The 22,325-nt window shown below is 37.3% G+C and overlaps 2 pseudogenes; both read left to right on the forward strand.

Moving 5' to 3' along the window:
- Positions 1-15,949: 15,949 nt before the first annotated feature.
- Positions 15,950-18,572, forward strand: LOC113851002 (annotated as a pseudogene).
- Positions 18,573-18,930: 358 nt separating this feature from the next.
- On the forward strand, positions 18,931-21,242 carry LOC113851003 (annotated as a pseudogene).
- The last annotated feature ends 1,083 nt before the right edge of the window (positions 21,243-22,325 follow it).

The raw sequence follows: 22,325 nt of genomic DNA on the forward strand, positions 1-22,325 counted from the left end.
TGCATTAGGGTAGCAGTTTACTGGTACTGACACTTATTTTTGGTAGCTCCTCTTATGCCATATTCATATAACCTATATTGCTACCAGCATGCCACCACCTAATGTAAGCAATTTTTATCCTATATAAACTATAATTTAGAATACCTAACTAATACCTATGACTGAACATGAACAATCATTTCTTTTATTATCTATAATCTTTTTATCTTTTCTAAACATTTCCAAAAAAACTAACTAGAGTTATTTATTTTTATTATTTAATATTCTTATTTTTCCGTGCAATAACTTTTTTTAAATGAATTAATTAATTTATGGTTTAAATATTTTTTTCTCCATTCATAACATATTTATTTTATTTGGTCCATGTATTAAAAAAAAGTTTATAAATAAGTCTTTGAAGACTTTGTTTTAGAGTTTAGAGAAAAAAAAATTTGAAAAGTGAGGAAAAAAAAGAATAAAGAAGAAAAGAGATTAATACAAAATATTTTTAATTAGAAAATTTTAATATATAAAATTAAGAGAGTTTATAAACTCTAAAAACCTTTAAACTACGCATTACATGAGTCTTTTTCTTTCTTTTTCTTTTTCTTCTCCCTAAAAACTAAATCTTAAACAAAACTTTGGTGAAAAATTAGTTATAAAATAGTCTTGTCATTATCATGTTTTATATAATTCTATTTATTTTATTTTAGTCCTTATATAAAACAAATTATAAAAAAGAAAATGTGAATAATTGAATGTATTTAAAAAAATAAAAATTAATTAAATGATTTTCATATTAATTAGGGTTATGAAACTAAGAAATATTGATTAACTTAATCGGCGGGTTAGTGATGAACGTAATTTTGGGGGTTGAAAGGGGACGGAAAGACTTTGAAAGAGTGGAATTTGGGCCCAAATTTGAGAAGTGTGAAGTGCGGGCGTATTGAAATGAAAATGAGTTAAGACTTTAAGAAGAGCGTAGAATAAACGATGAATAACTTGAAGGAAACGGCAATATGGATATGAGTCGGAATCAGCCACACAAGTCACTGTATTGCACTTTCTTCCGAATGAAGAAGTTGATAGGAAATTGGGAACACATTTTGCATTTTAACTTGTATTATTGTTTGGGATAAGGAAAATTTTCTAAGTTAAAAAGGAAATTACATTTCAACAAGTTTTGAGGGTCAAGAAGGAGCTAAAGATAAACCTGAACATAAGAGAATATTGGAAGATCTTTGGTTTTAATTAAAAGGAACACATTTCCTAAGACCACAAAACTAAAGGCTTTTTCAAGAAGTTTTGAGGAGTTTTTAAGTCATTAACACCAAAAACTACTCCAAAAATAGAACTGGCAAGAAAATATTCCAAGTCCACAAAACTGATGGTTTTTCGAGGAGTTTTTAAGTCCTGACACCCAAAGCTGCTCGAAAAACAGGACTAACAGGAAAATATTCTAAGTCCACAAAAAATTGATGGCTTTTCGAGGAATATTTCATGAGTTTCCAAGTACCTGACACCCAAAACTGCTCGAAAAGCAGGAAGTGGTAAGAAAATATTCTAAGTCCACAAACTTGGCTGAGTTCCAGATTTCCTCCAGAATTGCTCGAAAAACAAGAAGTGGTCAGAAAATATTCTAAGTCCACAAATCTGGGCGAGCTCAAGAGTCCCTCCAAAATTACTCGAAAAACAGAAATGAGCAAAGAAAATGTTCTAAATCCACAAGACCCAGACAGACTCTCAAAACTCCAGAATGGCTCGAAAAGAGAAGCCAAAAAGAAACTATTCCAAGGCCATAACATTAAAAGAGTTTTCTAAGTTTCTCTCAGAAATACTCGAAAGATAGGAGTATTGAAAAATCCAAAAGCGGTTACCAGTAGTTATCAACATTCACCACTACGCAAAGGAGATCATGGGCGATAGCGGTTACAGCCCCAACAAACAGCACGATCACAAGCAATCGTGGATAGTGAGCATCAACAGTTGAAGGCAGTTACTAGGAAGTGTCCGCAAAAGGAGGAAAACAGTGGTGATCTTCATGTCTATAAATACTACAAAGCATTATTTTAGAGAGGACGACTTTTTGCACCCAGACACCGCACCTAAACATTCTGAGACGCTGAAACCCTGCACCGCGCCAGACACCAGCTACAAGGAGACCTATGGTGGCCGCTGTTCGCCGTTGTGAGGAGTCGTACGTTTACATTCACGCACCTTTAAATTCCTGCACATTTCCATTCCTGCATTTCAATTCAAGTTGCTTTGTTTAAATTGCTTTTGTTCCTGTTTCTGCAATTCATTTCCTATTTTATACTCTTCTATAACCAACTTCTACGTTAGTTATTCAATTCTGTACAATTACTATTCCCTATTCTTGCTTAATACTCTTTTTCGCCGTTTATTTGAGCATCACGTTAACAACACACTTAAAAGAACCCAAAGAGGACCTAAATCCAGTCCCCAGATTGATCTTTGGATTATTTGTTTACAAATTGTCATTTTTCGCCGTAAACAAATTGGCACGCCTGGTGGGACAATATTGTGTGTTTTGAATGATTGCTTGCTTTGTTGCATGATATTACGTAATGGACGTTGTATTATGGCTAATAGAGGAAGAAATAGTGATTCTAGTTTTGGGAATGGCAATTCCAGAAGTGATGATAGTGATACTAACCTAGATGTAAGCGGCAGTACTACTCCTGCCGCACAACCCACACCAACGACGGCGTTACCTACGCCGTCATCTCCCGTAGTTAGCCAATTTATGGCTACTATGCCGCCAACCAATCCCAGCATAAATCCTGGCCCAAGGCCAAGGCTGGGTGATCACCCATTTGGCTTACCTCCCGTGTGTATGCCTCCTATCTATGGAGTACCAACCTACTCTAACCCTGTGGTGACAACCGTGTCACCCCAGAGTCACACCATTCCACCAGGAATGGGTGTACTCCATACTATTCCACCGGGAATGGGTACGATTGGTGGAGTACCTGAAACGCAATTTGCGTTTGGAGCTTCGAGTGGGGATTCACTTCCTACTAGCTCGTTTTCGAATGTTGCCTTACATTCCATGAGGCAACAAATGGATGAAAGCAATCACGAGATGGTCAATATGCTGACTCATCAAATGACCACTGTGTTGAATCCCATAGTGGAAACAACTAATACCAGCTATCAAATTTTGGCTGAACAAATGCGTCGAATTGCTGACGTTTTTGGGGCACCTCGAGTCCCTATAAGGCAAGGGCAAAATGTTGCCCAAACACCTAATCAAGATGCTACAAATCTTGGTCGAAATGGTCAAATTTTCGAGCAAAATAGACCAAATTTTGGTCCAAATCTTCCGAGACAAAATGAGGGAAATTTTCAGGTAGACCAACCCCTAGTTTTTGCTCGAAATCCAAATGCTCCGTTTGAGCAAATTGGTCGAAATCTCGACCAAAACCTTCTGAGACAAAATGAGGGTGATTTCAAGGGAAATCAACCCTTTATTATTGCTCGAAATCAGAATGCTGATGAAATACTTGAGCAAGTTAGGCAAAATAATGTAGGGGGGCATCAAATTCAATATCCAAACAACCCGAATCCTCAAAACATTGCCAATGTAGTCGAACAAGTCTTGAATCAACATGGGTTCGACGTAGGGTATGCTAATAGACCCTACTTTGTCTCAGCATTCTCTGAGGCAATTTTGCAGGCTGAACTGCCTCGGGGCTGGAAAGTCCCAAAATTAACTAAATTTGCCGGAGATTCCGGTGAATCTACAGTAGAACATATAGCTAGATACGCCATAGAATGTGGAGATTTAGCTCGAAATGAAGATTTAAAGTTAAAGTACTTTCCTAGTTCTTTGACTAAGGGGGCCTTTACCTGGTTCACAACCTTACCCCCGAATTCAATTCATAATTGGAATCAATTAGAAAGAAGGTTTCATGAACAATTCTTTCGTGGTGAAGCGAAAGTTAGCTTAATGGATTTGGTTAATATAAAAAGAATACATAATGAATCCATTGACGATTATCTAAGCAGATTTCGACAAATGAGGTCGAGATGTTTTACTCAAATTCCAGAATATGAACTAGTCCAAATGGCTATAGGCGGATTAGAGTACTCGATTAAAAAGAAATTGATTAATCAGCAGTTAAGAGACATGTCGCAGTTAGCGACGAGAGTGAGGTAAATTGAGCAACTTAAGGCTGAAAAATTTGTCCCTAAGAAAATAGAGAAATTTCTTCGAAAAGACAAAGTGGCTTACATAGGTCTCGCTGAAGGAGAAATAGGAAGCGAGAATGATCTCGACGAAGAAGATGTCAATTTAGGGGTAAATGAGGTAAATGTAGCTGAATTAAAACCAGGACCCCCTTATGTTTGCCAATCTTTAAAACCACTCGAAATTAAGGACAAAACTCGACCTAATAAGAGTTATGCCTTTGATGTATCTAAAGCTTATCATATTTTTGACATTTTATTGAAAGATGGGCAAATTATATTATCTGATGATCATAAAATCCCTACTCTAGAACAAAGAAAGGGTCAAAAATATTGTAAGTTTCATCATGTTTATGGACATTGGACTAATAACTGTGTTCGTTTCAGGGATCTTATTCAGGACGCCATTAAACAAGGACGATTAAAATTCGAGCAAAAAACCAAAATGCCGATGAAAATCAATTCTGATCCCATGCAAATAGAAGCTAACTTCGTGGAACCTATCGACATACTGATGGTCGATGTTGCTGAACAACATGGGTCATTCGATCGAGCTGTAGAAGAGTTAGAAGGAAAAGGCTCTTTGAATGACACCCTCGAAGCCTTCGAGAAGGAAGAAGCTGAAATCTTCCCAAAGGCTGGTGACTCGCTGCTGGACTTTCTAACTCGAAAGAAGGAAGCAGACAGTGAGGTCATGCTGTGCCCGAGGTGCAGCGCCGTTTTCGATAAAGCGGCGGCCAAAGCCTTCGAGCAATCAGAGATGAAGAAACACTATCAGGTGACCACCAACCAGGTGATCACCAAGAACAAAGGGATCCAGACTCAGAATGCTTCTATCACCATACGTGATCCCCAGACTGTTCAAAGCAGGACCTTCGTACCTGCTCAAAATGTTCCGAGCAACACATGGGTTCGAAATGTGTTGCACCCATCATTAATTCGACCAAAACTGCAGATGGTTGAAAAGGGTGGACCGTCACATTCGACGGTCATGCCACAACAAGTTTTCTCACAACCCAAGTTTTTCACTCAAACTGGGTTCCAAAATCCATCCGGGAGCCATTTTCAGTCGAAAAAGCCATATTTTAAGGCTCCTATGACTAAAACTCAGTGGCGAAGAGCTCAAAGAATCAGGAAGGCTGAGCATGAAACACAAGCCTTGGCCCAAGCTCAAGCTCAAGTCCAGGCACAAGCTCAAGCTCGAATCCAAGCCCAAATTCGAGCTCAAAATCAAGTCCAACAAGCCCAGGGAAATGCCGCCAGAAAGATGCGGTGTACCCCGGTTAGTGTCGAAGTCAAAACGACTAAAGAGAGGGCACCAGCAATGAAGAAAGACTTGAAGATGAAGAGTCCATAAATCGAGTACGATGCGGATGATGAATTGATCACCGATGTATTCGAATCAGGCTTTGAAGATGACCTCGAAGACATACTTAGGGTTGTATCCATGCTGCCTGCTGAATATGCCGAAGGAATCGGTGAAGGAGATGAAGAAGACTTCTATGCCGATGACGAACCCGATAATAACCCATGGGGTTATTGTTATTTGGCAGAGGACGGTTCACTTGCTAAATCGTCGGCTGTTTTTGAGAAGCCGACACGTGAAATGAAGAGTCATATGAAGCCGCTATACATTGCGGCTCGAATTGACGAAAAATTTCGAGTGAACAAAGTCCTCGTTGATTCTGGGGCAGCTATCAATATTATGCCAAGTTTTTTACTGAAAAAGATTGGGAAATCTGAAGAGGATTTACTCCCACACAACTTGGTACTAACGGACTATGAAGGGAAATCTTCAAGTTCCAAAGGAGCCCTAATCGTCAACTTGAGAGTTGGATCTGTTTCTCGAGTAACCATTTTTGTAGTGGTAGCTTCTAAGGCAAGTTATAATCTACTGCTCGGGAGAGAATGGATTCATGGGGTTGGAGCAGTACTTTCGTCATTGCATCAGAAACTCTGTCTTTGGAATAACAACGGAGTGTTGAAATACGTCGATGGAGATCAGAGCTATTTTAAGGCTGAAGTTCATGTAAGCAGTCTTGATAGCAAAACATTCGACAAGTCTTTTGCCAACATTGCGCCACTTCGTATAGAAGATATAGGCGGCCCTCATTTTGGCCGAAATCCTCTCCTGCCAAATGCTCGCGAAATTCGACACGAGATTCGCCTAGACCCTTCTGTGGGTTTTTACGGCTTCTAAGAAATAGTGGAGGCCGAAAAGAATGAAAATGAAGAGCCTTGAAAAGAGCCTTTTGTCTCAAATTTCGGCTTACGTAGCCGAAAATAAAATAAAAACGGCTCTAGAAGCCGGGGATACTTCAGAGGCCGATAAATTTAGTTCGGCCATAAAATCACAAAAAATAGAAGAAATCTCGGCCCATAAAGTCGTAGACCCAATCCAAGGCCATGCAGATATCAACATGGTCGAAAGTTCGGTTCATCTAGCCGAAAGAAGAGAAGCGGCCCTAAAAGTGACTGAAGGATTGGAGGCCGATTCACCATATTCGGCCATTACGACAAATTCGGCTTATCTAGCCGAACAAAGGCACACAGAACTCGAAACATGTGTGATTCAAGAAGAATCGGTTCTAGAGACCGAAGGCAACGATGTCCGGCTTGATTGCATCTACGATGATGCACCAATTAGCTTCGAGGAAGATTCAGCTCGAAAAGGGCCAAAAATGGAGGCACAAGATCCCTTAGAAGAAGTGAACCTTGGAGATGAAAAGGAGCCGAGGTTAACTTTCATCAGTAAATTGGTCGAAGAAGAAGTGAAAGACCAATTAATCAAGTTACTAAGGGAATTTAAGGATTGCTTCGCCTGGGATTATGATCAAATGCCAGGCCTTTCGAGGGAATTAGTCGAACATCGACTCCCAATTCGACCAGAAAAGAGGCCAGTAAAGCAACCACCTAGGAGATTTGCGCCAGAGATTTTGCCAAAAATCAAGGAAGAGATCGAAAGGCTTCTTAGAGCAAAGTTTATTCGTACTGCCAGGTATGTTGACTGGATCTCGAACATAGTACCTGTGATTAAGAAAAATGGATCTCTTAGAGTTTGCATTGATTTTCGAAATCTAAATACTGCTACACCAAAAGATGAATACCCTATGCCAATAGCCGATATGTTAGTAGATTCGGCAGCAGGGAATGAAATTTTAAGTTTGTTAGATGGATATTCAGGGTATAACCAAATTTTTATCGCTGAAGAGGATATATCGAAAACAGCTTTTCGATGCCCTGGGGCTCTAGGAACTTATGAATGGGTAGTAATGCCATTCGGATTAAAAAATGTTGGAGCTACATACCAAAGGGCAATGAACACTATTTTTCATGACATAATAGGCGAATTTTTGCAAGTTTATATCGATGATATTGTTGTGAAATCTAAGTATAAAAGTGACCATGTTGGTCATCTTCGACAAACATTTGAAAGAATGCGAAAATATGGCTTGAAGATGAATCCTCTAAAGTGTGCTTTTGGTGTTATTGCAGGACAGTTCCTTGGCTTTATTGTTCACCAAAAAGGAATTGAAATCGACAAGAATAAAGCCAAAACAATATCTGAGACACAAGCCCCTTCGACTAAAAAACAACTGCAATCGTTGCTAGGGAAAATAAATTTTCTACGAAGATTTATTTCCAACCTTTCTGGCAAGGTTAAAATCTTCTCACCCCTATTGAAGTTAAAGAAAGAAGAAGAGTTTCGATGGGAAGTAGAACATCAAGCTGTTTTCGAGGAGATAAAGCAATATCTGACAAAACCACCAGTAATGGTTTCGCCAAAGAAAGGTTTTCCCTTGAAGTTATATATCTCAACATCAGAACATACTATTGGGAGCATGCTAGCTCAAGAAGACGAAAATGGTGTCGAAAGAGCTGTTTATTATCTTAGTCGAATGTTGATAGGTGCAGAATCTCGATATAGTCCAATCGAGAAATTATGTTTGTGTCTATACTTTTCTTGTGAGAAATTGAAATATTATATTAGACCTTTTGATGTACATGTTTATTCACATCATGATATAATAAAATATTTCTTGTCGAAACCTATCCTTCACGGTAGAGTTGGAAAATGGGCGTTGGCTTTAACAGAGTATTCTCTAATTTATAAACCACTAAAATCTGTAAAAGGCCAAGTTGTTGCTGATTTCGTTGTTGATCACTCAATTCCAATCAAAGAAATAGATTTTATAAGTCTAAAGTCATGGAAATTGTACTTCGATGGATCTAGTCATAGAAATGGAATTGGAATCGGAATACTGATAATTTTACCAGACGAAATCCCAACGAAATTACTCTTCGAGATAAAAACAGCTTGTTCAAACAATGAAGCTGAGTATGAAGCATTATTAGCTGGACTTGAAATACTGTTAAATTTCGGGGCAAGATATGTAATCATTCGAGGAGACTCTGAGTTAGTAATAAAGCAGCTAACCAAAGAATATAAATGTTTAAGTAGAAACCTCGTCGAATATTGGGTAAAAGTAAATAAATTATTACAAAAATTTGACGAAGTCATTCTGGAACATATTCCTCGAAACAAAAATCAAGAGGCCAATGAATTAGCCCAAATTGCTTCGAAATATAGAATTTCGAGTGAAAACCTGGCAAAATTAACAGAGATAAGGGAGAAGTTAGGGTCAACAAACCTTGAGATCTTAAACATAAATGACTTAACTGACCAAGATTGGAGGAAACCTTTAGTCAATTATCTCAAGGACCCCAACGTTCCAACTTATCGAAAAACAAAATTTCGAGCAGTTAACTATATAATTGTGGTTGATGAATTGTATAAAAAGGGTGTTGATGGCACTTTACTTCGCTGTCTCAGCGAACATGAGGCTTATATTGCCCTGGCAGAAATCCATGAAGGGATCTGCGGAGCTCATCAAGCTGGAGAAAGAATGAAATGGATGTTACTTCGAGAAGAATTGTACTGGCCCTCGATGATTAAAGATTGCTTTGAATATGCAAAATCTTGTGAAGAATGTCAAAAGCATGGTAATATTCAACACGTTCCAGCCTCTAAATTACATTCAATAATTAAGCCATGGCCTTTTCGAGGTCGGGCTCTGGATTTAATTGGCCAAATTCATCCTCCTTCAACAAAAGGCCATAAGTATATCATTGTAGTTGTCGACTATTTTTCAAAGTGGGCTGAGGCAGTTCCATTGAAAGAAGTTAATCAAAGTGATGTTGTTAATTTTATCGACGAATACATAATTCATCGATTCGGCATACTAGAAACTTTAACAACAGACCAAGGAACTGTTTTTGTAGGTCGAAAGGTAACTCAATATGCAGAGTCCTTGAATATAAAAATGATAACTTCAACCCCATACTATGCCCAGGCCAATGAACAAGTGGAGGCAGTAAATAAAATTTTGATCAAATTGATTAAAAAACACATTGGATCAAAACCAAGAAATTGGCATGAAACCTTAAATCAAGTATTGTGGGCATATAGGAATTCCCCAAAAGAAGCTACAGGGACAACTCCATTTCGACTCGTTTATGGCCATAAAGCCGTTCTACCTGTGGAGGTGAATCTACAATTAGTTAGATTACAACGGCAATTTGAATTACCAAGTGAAGATTATTGGGCCTTAATGTTTGATGAATTAAATGCTTTGGATGAAATTCGTTTAAGTGCCTTAGAAAAGATGATTCGACAAAAAGAAAGAATTTCGAGGTCATATAACAAAAAGGTATGAAACAAGCATTTTAATCCTGGTGAATTAGTGTGGAAAGTAATTTTACCGTTCGACAAAAAATCAAGAAAACTTGGAAAATGGTCACCCAATTGGGAAGGCCCATTCGAAATTGAAAATGTGTTTTCAAATAACGCGTATTCAATTCGAGAAATTGGAACTAATAGTCGAATCATGTCGATTAACGGTAAGTACTTAAAACCATACAAACCAGAAACATATGAAGTAAGAATAACTTGAATTAAGGCAAATAAACAGGTAATTCAAACAATAAGAGGACAAATAAGTAAATTTCATTCAAAGTAAAATTTGAGTATTTACAAAAAGGCCTAACTATAAGAATTCAAAGGAAAATACAAGGAAAAATGAAAAAGGAGGCTTTGAGCGCATTTCAGTATAAATAGCTCTCAAATTTTGATATCTGGTTTCAAGAGCTGTACATTGTGCATCCATACTCGAAATATCCTCCATAGCTTGAGCTCTCTCAATAGTCAGGGTCTTCACATTTTCTATAAAGTTTTTTCTTTTCTTCTCACAAGCCACACTAGCTTTCTTCAGCATCTCTGACTCCTTTCGAGCTCTTTCGAGTTGTTTCTCCAAATCAACGATTCTAGCATCAACTTCTTTCTGCTTCATATCGGCATTGGTAGCCGATTCCTTTAGCTTGACTAACCCAGTTTGAGCCTCTTTCAATTTATTAGAAGCAGAGTCTTGCTTTACTCGAGCTTGATCTTGTTTAGAACCCACCACAGTGGTTTGGTCTATAATTGCTAAAGAATCGATGAAAAGAGACTCAAAACGTTGGAGTCCTTCAGGAAAGGTCGAGAGTTGAGCCTTCAACGAAGAAAGTAGGCCTTTGACCTTGGCAACCAAGTCCTTGTCAGTGGGAAGGTTCTTCATCATCAGTGCATCAAAGACCAAGGACCTAAGCTCTTCGAGCATTTTTTCAGTTGATTCAGTGGGCTTGGAGATTTCTGAATATGACCCTGAGGGAGTATGAGACGAAGAAGAAAAGGTAAAAGTACCAACCAAGATTTTGTCGATGGCCCTCTCTGGATCTTCCTCCACCATGGCATTAAAATCATCCAAGTTCATTTCTGAGTTAATGGATGATGCTGGTGGCACAACTTCAAGGCTGGGAGGACCTTCGACAGAAATTGGGAGGTTTTCAGGAACTTGATTTCCCTCTGCAGCTACATTCTCCTCACCTTCAGGCAAGGGCCCTTCCTCTTCTGAGTGATATGTAACAACATCAACCTCAGGAGAACCCAGAGGCGGTGTTTGTCGAGATAGAGGGGGCACCTAGAAAGAAAGAAGAAAAGTCTCAAGTATGAAGATCAATTGTGAAACAGATTAAAAAGATCAATTTCGAGCAAAATCACGCCTTACCTCAGAAGCTTGCTCTGTTTGAGCTTGGTCTTCAGAACTCGAGCTAGATGAGCTCGAAGAAGCATCTGAAGAAGAACTCGAAGTCCCAGAACTTGAAGACGAAGTTGCTTCATTCCCCAGCGCCAAGTTTTTGGAAACAACTTCACGGTTCTTTTTCGAGCTTTTTTGAGATTCCTCAGGAATAGGGGTCAAGCGCTTTTTTGACTTCTGTTGAACCCTAGGAGGGGAATTAACACTTGGAGTGTCATCAATTGAAACCTGTTACAAAGAAAAGGTTAGGGTATTGCTCGAAAAAATAGAATTTTACTCTAAAAAGCACAAAATACTTACCTCCGCTGACTGAGTCGAAGGTTGATCAGAAGTTGGTCGAACAGGAGTTGGAACAGCCATTTCGACAGAAATTTTGGATTTGGCAGGATTTGTGGCTTTGGTAGTCTTAGCCTGGAAGATGAAAAAATTTTCAAATAATAAGCATCTCGAGAAAAGCAAAATAAAATTAAACCCAGATCAAATGTTTACCTTAGACACCCCAGAGGCAGCTTGGGGTGTAGATGAATCCTTTTGTAGGAATTTTGAAGAACTTTTTCGAGTAGATTTCTGTTTTTTCTTAGGAGGCTCATCTTCTTCCCAATCCTCTTGGTCATATCGACCAACAAAAGGTTCTGTTGGAAGAGCTGTAAAAGTACTCGAAAAAGGTTTAAATCAAATAAAAAATACAAAAGGTATTTCGAGGAAAAGTAGGGTAAACCTTACCATCTTTAAACTTTGTAAGGATTCTCACATCTTGAATATCAAGGTGAAGAGGGTAAGGATAAGTTTTAAAAGAAAATCTCGAAGCTGTTATTCTACTTCGAGGAGGGGATAATTCGTTCAAAAGAGTCGAAGGTAGATCGACCCATTTAGGTGAAATTATGGGTAAAGCCAGAGCAAAGTTACAGTTTGGCAAAGGTGGAAAAGTTGGTCAAAATTTTTTAAAAAGGATTTCTTCTATAAACTTCTCAAAAGGATGAAAATCCCTATACCTATTTACTCTTTCTTTTGTTTTTTCTCTCAAGGAAAGAGCAGCTTCAAAAATAGTTTGGGATATTCTTTGTGGTAAGTAAAGTACTTTAAAAAATCGTTCAAAAGATTGGATTTCTCGAATATGCGTACCTCTTGTCTTGGCCTTTGGATCCCCCTTCTGAAATAGAGAAAAAGCAGAAGTCATCTTCTGGTTGCACGCTTCGATAGATATCTCAGGGTGATGATAATAAGTAGACCACCAACTTTGAAAAGTGCTGGTACAGTAGAAAATAGGCTCGAACTCAAAAGGGGAAATTTCTGGCCTACGTTTTCGAAAGAAACTAATAGCCTCATTCAGATCATCAATACTCTTTCGAGCGTTTTCAAGAATATCGAGATTTGACCCCTCCAGCATAAAAGAAGGTTTTAACTGGCCCAACCCAAATTGTCGAGCTACCAGATTTGGTTGATAAGCAACCACTTGATAGGGCCTATGAGTGAAACTACAAAAAAGAAGTTGACATGAAAGAAACTGTCTCCATGTCATTAAAACTTCAGACTGGGCACTTGGGGTTCTCGAAGGAAAAGGATGTTTGAACCATACTGGCCCTACCTTTCGAGCAGAAAAAGGAGCAAGTTGAGGAGTGAAAGATTGAAGAGATAAGAAAAAATTGAAATACTGTCGAAAAGCATTACAATAGTGTTTTTTGGCTATGTTAGTAGTCAAGAAAGTCAGACGAAAACCTTCAATCTCTCGAGAAATATTGGGTGGTTCAGAGCTTTGTAATTTTTCTTCAAAAATAGCATTCAACCAGAGCTGAAGCAGCCAAAAGGGGCCACTAATGACTGAAGGAAAGTCATTAGACTTAAATGAAGCTACGGCCTCATTTAAATTTTCATACAAATTCCCTAAGATAAGCTTCCCAAGGCATATTGAAGACTCTTCATGCAGTAATTGGGCCAAAGTAAGCAGTGTCTTTGGTACTTGGAGCAATCTCGAGCAAAAAACATATGCGGAAAGCCAAAACATCAGAAAAGCAACATGCTCCTCATCAGTAACGGGACCATCTCGATTCATATTCAAGGTTATGAAGAGTTGGTAAGAAAGCTTTTGGAAGTTGGGGGTTACATCAGGATTTTTGGGGTGAGAATCTGGTCGAAATGAAGGACCAGTTGGCCTAAGCCCAAGAATGGCAGCCACATCGAAAAGAGTTGGGGTAATCATACCACAAGGCACGTGGAAAGAGCTAGTTGCTCGATCCCAGAAGAAGAGAGAACTCATGATCATAGGGAAGTTGTAAGACAGATTGTACCTAGACAATTGAATGATATCATAGATTCCTATGGCCCTCCAACTATCTTGTTTTTCACCCTCAACTCTATCTAACCAAGGCAAATATAAGTCTTTGGTTACAGGAGGCATAGTTATAAATATTTTTTGGGCATTCTCGAGAGAGTCCAAGTTATATTTGGAAGAGAATGCCAAGACTCCATCAGCAGAAAAAGAAGACTCGACAGATGATTGGGGAACAAAAGGACCTAAAAATGCATGAGGTTTCGAGCCTAATGAAAAGGGAATGAGTACCTGAGATTTCCAAATAGCCAGTTTCTCCTCCTCGAGAGGTGGCTCAGGAAGGTAGCTCGAATGACCCAAAGGAACGAGCTCAGCATTGGAGAAAGCAGAGGGAACCTTAGACTTGGAGGCCATTTCGATGAGAAATAGGGAAGATAAGGACTAACCAGAAGAAATTTTGATACAAAAAGAAGCAGAAGAGAGAGAACAGAGCTCTTAAGAAAGAGAGTAAAAACGAAAGCGTAAAAAATGAGAAGGTAACTTCGCTTTTTATACTGGTCCCCAACCTCGTACAAGGCCCATACAAGAGCCCAAGTCTAGAGTATTTTGGCACTTAGTGGGAAGATGAAAAGATAGTGGGGTGTCTTTTCGATCAAAAATGGCCTTGAATCCCCAACAGAACAAAGCACGTCTCAATAATGGGACATTTTCAGTAACTGCCAAGCAGTACCTGCATTTATTGCGCTGACTTTGGACAACGTGCTTGACATAAAGCAGGTAAGTGGCAGAGACGCCATAAGAAATGGCGGGAAAATTAGAAAATGAAAATTTTCCAATTAAATTAAAAAAATATTAAAATCTCATCTACTTGAGATATTAATATTTTGGGGGGCATCTGTTTGGGATAAGGAAAATTTTCTAAGTTAAAAAGGAAACTACATTTCAAGAAGTTTTGAGGGTCAAGAAGGAGCCAAAGATAAACCTGAACATAAGAGAATATTGGAAGATCTTTGGTTTTAATTAAAAGGAACACATTTCCTAAGACCACAAAACTAAAGGCTTTTTCGAGAAGTTTTGAGGAGTTTTTAAGTCACTAACACCAAAAACTACTCCAAAAATAGAACTGGCAAGAAAATATTCCAAGTCCACAAAACTGATAGTTTTTCGAGGAGTTTTTAAGTCCTGACACCCAAAGCTGCTCGAAAAACAGGACTAACAGGAAAATATTCTAAGTCCACAAAAAATTGATGGCTTTTCGAGGAATATTTCATGAGTTTCCAAGTACCTGACACCCAAAACTGCTCGAAAAGCAGGAAGTGGTAAGAAAATATTCTAAGTCCACAAACTTGGCTGAGTTCCAGATTTCCTCCAGAATTGCTCGAAAAACAAGAAGTGGTCAGAAAATATTCTAAGTCCACAAATCTGGGCGAGCTCAAGAGTCCCTCCAAAATTGCTCGAAAAACAGAAATGAGCAAAGAAAATGTTCTAAGTCCACAAGACCCAGACAGACTCTCAAAACTCCAGAATGGCTCGAAAAGAGAAGCCAAAAAGAAACTATTCCAAGGCCATAACATTAAAAGAGTTTTCTAAGTTTCTCTCAGAAATACTCGAAAGATAGGAGTATTGAAAAATTCAAAAGCAGTTACCAGTAGTTATCAACATTCACCACTACGCAAAGGAGATCATGGGCGATAGCGGTTACAGCCCCAACAAACAGCACGATCACAAGCAATCGTGGATAGTGAGCATCAACAGTTGAAGGCAGTTACTAGGAAGTGCCCGCAAAAGGAGGAAAACGATGGTGATCTTCATGTCTATAAATACTACAAAGCATTATTTTAGAGAGGACGACTTTTTGCACCCAGACACCGCACCTAAACATTCTGAGACGCTGAAACCCTGCACCGCGCCAGACACCAGCTACAAGGAGACCTACGGTGGCCGCTGTTCGCCGTTGTGAGGAGTCGTACGTTTACATTCACGCACCTTTAAATTCCTGCACATTTCCATTCCTGCATTTCAATTCAAGTTGCTTTGTTTAAATTGCTTTTGTTCCTGTTTCTGCAATTCATTTCCTATTTTATACTCTTCTATAACCAACTTCTACGTTAGTTATTCAATTCTGTACAATTACTATTCCCTATTTTTGCTTAATACTCTTTTTCGCCGTTTATTTGAGCATCACGTTAACAACACACTTAAAAGAACCCAAAGAGGACCTAAATCCAGTCCCCAGATCTTTGGATTATTTGTTTACAAATTGTCATTTTTCGCCGTAAACAATTGTTATATATGGCAATGTTACTTATATTCTATGATTAGCCATAGCCACTGCTTAATTGAATCTAAATCCATAACTATGGTCAGTTCAGTGGCAGTGACACTTTTCTCTGCCATGCTCATGATCATGCTAATGCCCACTTGCACCGCACTTTCCAATATAAATAAAGAAAAACACGCTCTGCTCCAAACGGGTTGGTGGAGTCATTACGCGAATATCTCAAACCATTGTGAATGGGTGGGCATCACATGCAATGAAGATGGAAGTGTTGTTTATATTTCCGGATGGGAATTAAATAATGACTATCCGTTATCAGAAGAAATGCTGGAGATTGGGAAGTTGAACGTCACTGCCTTCACGAATTTAGTGACTCTACATCTATACGGAATGGGACTTAGAGGAAGCATCCCTACAGAAATAAGCAGACTTACAAAGCTTGTATTTCTTGACCTGTCCAACAATCGCCTAAGTGGTAAGCTCTAGGATTAACGTTTAGTGGTGTTGAGTTATCTCTTTTACATTCAATTGGTTGCACAATCTCATACATACATCTCTTCCTTTCTTTTTCCACCACATTGCAGGTTCAATCCCTTCCACATTGGGTCAATTGAAGAATTTAATCTATCTCTACCTTGATTCAAACCAATTTCAAGGTCCTATTCCAATGGAACTGGGGAATCTAACACTATTGACCGGATTATATCTCTCACATAATTCACTTTCCGGTTCAATTCCTTCCACGTTGGGTCAATTGAAGAATTTAACCTATCTCTACCTTGGTTCAAACCAATTTGAAGGTCCTATTCCAATGGAACTGGGGAATCTGACACAATTAAAAAAATTAGATCTCTCTCATAATTCACTTTCCGGTTCAATCCCTTCCACGTTGGGTCAATTGAAGAATTTATCCTATTTTGACCTTGGTTCAAATAAATTTGAAGGTCGTATTCCAATAGAACTAGGCAATTTGGCGTATCTAAATATCTTAAATCTATCACATAATTCTCTTACTGGGTTGATACCATCGGAGATGCCCATCGGTCTTTCAGATGTAGACCTTTCCCACAACAACCTCATAGGGTTTATCCCATCTTCAATCCTAAAGTGTCCCTATATCCAAAATGTGGATTTAAGCTATAACTTGCTATATGGAACCATCTCTTCCCAAATCCACTGTGTTTATCACCTTCAGCTTAGCCATAATTTTTTGAATGGTGAGATTCCATTTCTTCCAGAAATAGACTCTGCGTTAAATAGTTTGGATCTTAGTTATAACAATCTCACAGGCAAATTGCCCAAAGAACTTGCTGCTCTATCTTACATAAATTTGTCATACAATTCTTTTGACTTCTCACAAGACCTTGACAGCAACTCACGGTTACCAGATTACTGTTCTTTTAAGAAAGACTCAATAATTAGTTACCACATGCCAAACTTCACATCATGCCATTTTGTTCACCACCGCAATTTTTTCCACCAAACCAATCCTCTTGCAAGCAAAAACAAACTCCTCCTGTTAATTTTTCTCCCCACCATCTGCTTCATTCTTTTTGTATTACTTTCAGTATTTTATTTTGCAAGGTTGATGTTAAAGAACAAACCTGAAGAAAGATCAACAAACAATGGAGACTTATTTTCTATATGGAACTATGATGGTAAAATTGCATTTGAAGACATCATTGAAGCAACAGAGGACTTTCACCTCAAGTACTGCATTGGAACTGGTGCATATGGTAGCGTCTATAGAGCACAATTGCCTAGCGGTAACATTGTTGCATTGAAGAAACTTCACCAAATGGAATCTCAAAATCCAACTTTTGACAAGAGTTTTCGCAATGAGGTCAAGATGTTAACAGAAATCTGCCACAAAAACATTGTAAAGCTTCATGGGTATTGCCTTCACAATCGTAGCATGTTTCTTGTCTATCAATACATGGAAAGAGGTAGCTTATTTTATGTCTTGAACAACGATGTGGAAGCTGAGGAGTTGAATTGGAGTATGAGGGTGAATATCATTAAAGGAATGGCACATGCTTTGTCCTACATGCATCATGATTGTACCCCACCAATTATTCATCGAGATGTAACAACTAGCAATGTTTTGTTGAACTCACAATTGGAGGCTTTTGTTTCAGACTTTGGCACTGCTAGACTCCTTGATCCTCATTCCTCCAATCAAACCTTAGTAGTCGGCACTTATGGCTATGTTGCCCCAGGTTAAGTACACTTTTCCGTTAAAAAAAAAAAAAAACCACTGTTTTTGACTAACTTTAATTGATGGAGTGATTTAGTTGAGAAGTTGTCTTAACTTTGATTTTTTTTTTTTTTTTAATCTTTTACAGAGCTTGCATACACATTGAAGGTGACAGAAAAATGTGATGTTTACAGTTTTGGAGTCGTGGCTTTGGAAACATTAATGGGAAGGCATCCAAGAGAGCTGCTCTCATCTTTATCAAACCCATCTAATCAAAACTTCTTGTTGAAGGACCTCTTGGATTCACGTCTTCCCCTTCCTTCCAGTCAAAAAGATGCTCAAGATATTGTACTTGTGGGAACAATAGCATTAGCATGTTTGTGTTCCAAACCAAAGTTCAGACCATCAATGCAACAAGTGGCTAGGAAACTCTCTTGTTACAAATTGTCACTGCCTTTGCCTTTGTATGAGATTTCAATCCATCTCTTAATGTCTCAAGAAATATGACATGCTTCCTATAACAAGTGTCAAGAATGAAATTTAGTTGGCAAAACCTAAGGAAATGGTTATTTTTCTTTTTAAGGGTAAGTAGGAAATGTATGATTGTTGTTGTCCTTTAAATTCGTAGGAAAGCTTGCTTTGTTGACTCGCTTTGGCTTTGAATCGGAGGTCTTCTATACTGTAGAGGTTCGTACACATTTGCTATGCGATGACTTTGGTTTAGTTTTTATTAGTTAGCTTTTTTCTCTATTTTTTTTTTCTAATTTTCCATTGTATAAAAAAAATAGACCCATCGTGCCGGCTTCTATCTAGCGTCTTCAAGAAGTTTTTATTTTTGGTAGCTCCTCCTGTTATTGCTACCAGCATGGCAGCTTCTAATTCCTCATCCATAAATCAGGAACTTCAGGCTTTACTCCAGAGTGGTTGGTGCAATGATCATCTAAATATTTCAAATCACTCTGATTGGAATGGTATCATATGCAATGATGATGGAATTGTTACGAATATTGATGCATGGGCATTCAATATTCCTCAGTCAGAAGAATTGCTGCAGATTATGAACTTGAATGTAACTGCATTCACCAATTTAGTTCGTCTTGATCTCTATGCACTGGAACTCACGGGAAGTATCCCTGTGGAAATAGGTACACTTACAAAGCTTACTCATCTTGACCTCTCTAACAATCATCTTCATGGTAGGATACCTAAAGAACTCTTAAATCTCACTCAACTTGAGAAGCTTGATCTTTCATGCAATTCTCTTGGTGGTGTTATCCCTTCTGCTTTTGATCAATTGGAGTAACCAAATTCAAGGTTTCATACCAAAAGAACTAGGGAACTTAAAAGGGTTAAAGCAATTGTCACTTGGTCATAATTCACTCACTAGTTCAATCCCATATACTTTTGGTCAATTGAAGAATTTGGTCTATCTCTTCCTTGGTTCTAACCAACTTGAAGGTTGCATACCAATAGAACTAGGAAATCTAACACGTTTAGGGGTCTTAAATCTTTCAAATAACTCTCTTTCGGGTTCAATACCATCAGAGATTGTGCAAGCTGTTAGTATTTGGAACCTTGATCTTTCCCATAACTGCCTTAGAGGGTCTATTCCATCTCCTCTCTTGAACTGTCCCTCTTTTGCAACAGTGGATTTAAGCAACAACTTGTTAAATGGAAGCATCACTTCGCAAATTGCTTGTGTTACTAACCTTAACCTTAGCCATAATTTTCTCAGTGGTGAGGTTCCATCAGTTTTGGGAATGAGTTCCATTTTATATAGCTTGGATCTCAGTTATAATAATTTCACAGGTAAACTACACAAGGAACTTGCTACTTTAGCATATATAAACCTCTCATTCAAATCATTTGATTTTTCACAAAACCTTGACTCAAAGTCACAATTACCAGACTATTGTTCTTTCTCAGAGAAATCATTAATCAGTTATAGCAAACCAGATTTCAGATCCTGCCATTCTGTCCACCAAACCAATCATCAAACTAATAAAGCTAAGTCTTTAGTTGCAATTGCGCTTCCAATCGTTTGTTTCATTCTTTTTGTACTTTTTGCAACATTATATTTCACTAGACGTGTGTCTAAAGCCAAATGTGTACAAACAACATCAAAGAATGGAGACTTGTTTTCTATATGGAACTACGATGGTAAAATTGCATTTGAAGACATCATTGAAGCAACTGAGGATTTCAATATCAAATATTGCATTGGAACTGGGACATATGGTAGTGTCTACAAGGCACAATTGCCAAGCGGCAACATTGTTGCATTGAAAAAACTTCACCAAAAGGAATCTTAAAATCCATCATTTGACAAGAGTTTTCGCAATGAGGTCAAGATGTTAACCAAAATTCGTCATAGAAACGTTGTAAAGCTTCATGGGTTTTGCCTTCACAAGCGATGCATGTTTCTTGTCTATCAATACATGGAAAATGGTAGCTTATTTTATGCCTTGAACAATGATGTGGAAGCTGCAGAGTTGAACTGGAGTAAGAGGGTAAACATCATCAGAGGAATGGCACATGCTTTGTCCTACATGCATCATGATTGTACCCCACCAATTGTTCATCGAGATGTAACAAGTAGCAATATTTTGTTGAACTCACAATTGGAGGCTTTTGTCTCAGATTTTGGCACAGCTAGACTCCTTGATCCTGATTCTTCAAATAATACTTTGGTAGTTGGCACGTATGGATATATTGCTCCAGGTTAAGGATGTTTTTAAAGAAGAAAATCTATTTATAACTTCCCTGAATTGATTTCATTATGTATTTTGATAAGCTAACTTTCTTGTTTTTCTTACTATTACAGAACTTGCTTACACATTGACTGTGACAGAAAAATGTGATGTTTATAGTTTTGGAGTGGTGGCATTAGAAACATTAATATCAAACTTGTCCACTCAAAGCAAATTGTTGAAAGATCTTGTGGATTCACGTGTTCCGCTTCCTTCAAATCCAAAAATTGCTAAAGATATAGTTATTGTGATAATGCTAGCATTGGCATGTGTGAATTCTAAACCAAACTCTAGACCATCTATGCAACAAGTGGTTCATGAACTCCACGGTTCCAAATTGCCACTATGTTTGCCTTTATCTGAAATTTCAATCCACCACATCTTGACTCGAGATATACCTTCTTTATGTGTTACCGGACTAAAATAAATGGAATAGTTGTAATTATTATAAGTTAGTCTATTAATAGCTTAGTTAATTAATCAATTTCGTTGAGTAATTAGGCTGATTAGTTCTACTATAAATAGTTTTTTTTTATTATTTTAGACTTTAAGCTCTCATTCTTTCTTAAATTGAAAAACTAAGTTCAACATTTTTTTTCCAAAATTACTTGTCATTTCTTTCGTGTATTTTTTATTTTTAACCTTCTACACTAATTTCATTAAATTTGACATCATGTTATAACAGTTTGCTTCCTAAGGATGTAATGATCAATGTTTCATAAGTAAACATTAGATCAATGCATGCTACTCTGTGATTTTGATTTATCTATGTTCCTCTTTTTGTATAAGCTCTTTAATTGGCCTTCACTACTGTAATTGAAAGTTGCAAATATATCAAATCATACGTGTTATAGTGATAGAAACCTTTTGCTATTTTGTTTATATTTAAATTGAAATAACTGATCGATGGTTTATTTACTTGACAATACCAAACAGTTTATAATCTGTATAATATTTTCTGTTTTTTATTTTATTTCACTCCATCAATCATCAGTGACAGAAGTGTTAAATTTTTTTTCATTTTTCCTTATATAACAAAGCCGAACTCTCCCACTAATTCAACTCCTCGTCGCTTCCCCTAGCCATGTTTTAATGGAATTTATCTAAAGTGTGCTGTGGTATCCTAAAACATTTTTATGGTTATTGTATCTAAAAATTTTATACTAATAAAAATAAAATATATAATAAGTTAAAAATATTATTATGTATAATTTATTTAAAATTATATTATTTATATTATTTGTTACATAGTCTTATTATTATTATTATTGACATTGTATATTAAATTTTTATTTTATTTTTTATTATTTTTATAAATATTTAACTTTGAATGAAATATAATTTATATTTAAATAATTTTTATTTATTATAAATATAAAATTATAATATAATATATTAATAAAATAATTAAATATTAATAATAATAAAATTAAAAAATATATTAATATAGTATTATTATTTTTATTTTAAAATTTTAATTTATTTATTTTAATTGTATCCTTTTTCTGTT

This window comes from Abrus precatorius, unplaced genomic scaffold, assembly GCF_003935025.1.
Source record: "Abrus precatorius isolate BTA unplaced genomic scaffold, Abrus_2018 Scaffold9, whole genome shotgun sequence".
In the NCBI taxonomy this organism is placed as follows: Eukaryota; Viridiplantae; Streptophyta; class Magnoliopsida; order Fabales; family Fabaceae; genus Abrus; species Abrus precatorius.